Source organism: Rattus norvegicus, chromosome 4 (assembly GCF_036323735.1).
Source record: "Rattus norvegicus strain BN/NHsdMcwi chromosome 4, GRCr8, whole genome shotgun sequence".
In the NCBI taxonomy this organism is placed as follows: domain Eukaryota; kingdom Metazoa; phylum Chordata; class Mammalia; order Rodentia; family Muridae; genus Rattus; species Rattus norvegicus.
Window position 1 is genome coordinate 132,655,196 of NC_086022.1, and position 797 is coordinate 132,655,992.

Sequence of the window (797 nt, forward strand, 5' to 3'; positions counted from 1 at the left end):
AAGTGTCCTTCCTTATCTTTTTTGATGACTTTTAATTGAAAATTGATTTTATTTGATATTAGAATGGCTACTCCAGCTTGCTTCTTCTGACCATTTGCTTGGAAAGTTGTTTTCCAGCCTTTCACTCTGAGGTAGTGTCTGTCTTTGTCTCTGAGGTGTGTTTCCTGTAGGCAGCAGAATGCAGGGTCCTCGTTGCATATCCAGTTTGTTAATCTATGTCTTTTTATTGGGGAGTTGAGGCCATTGATGTTGAGAGATATTAAGGAATAGTGATTATTGCTTCCTGTTATATTCATAATTGGATGTGAGGTTATGTTTGTGTGCTTTTCTTCTCTTTGTTTTGTTGCCAAGACGATTAGTTTCTTGCTTCTTCTAGGGTATCGCTTGCCTCCTTATGTTGGGCTTACCCTTTATTATCCTTAAAAATATGGAACGCTTCACGAATTTGCGTATCATCCTTGCGCAGGGGCCATGCTAATCTTCTCTGTATTGTTCCAATCTTAGTATATGTGCTGCCGAAGCGAGCACTTCTTTTGTCTTCTAAAGTGTGATTTCCTTTTTTTTTTCTAGTTAATGATAATCACCTCCTATGTGTCTGTCACAATGCAACGCCATCTATTTAAGGAGAGATGACTCACAGACTATGGCTAATACACAAACTCTGGTTCACTGCCTACATTTGTATTTTACATTAGAACTATGTTAATCGTTATATGACTTTTAGTGAGAACCATTGCTCAGTACTGCCCCTTGAGTCCCTGAGGCTAAACCATTTATCACCTAGAACTTCACAGCAG

At 38.6% G+C, this 797-nt stretch overlaps 1 non-coding gene across 1 annotated transcript; it reads right to left on the reverse strand.

Moving 5' to 3' along the window:
- Positions 1-421: 421 nt before the first annotated feature.
- On the reverse strand, positions 422-528 carry Rnu6-433 (RNA, U6 small nuclear 433). The gene has a single exon (XR_005504202.1). It is a non-coding gene; the product is annotated as a U6 spliceosomal RNA (small nuclear RNA).
- Positions 529-797: the final 269 nt, after the last annotated feature.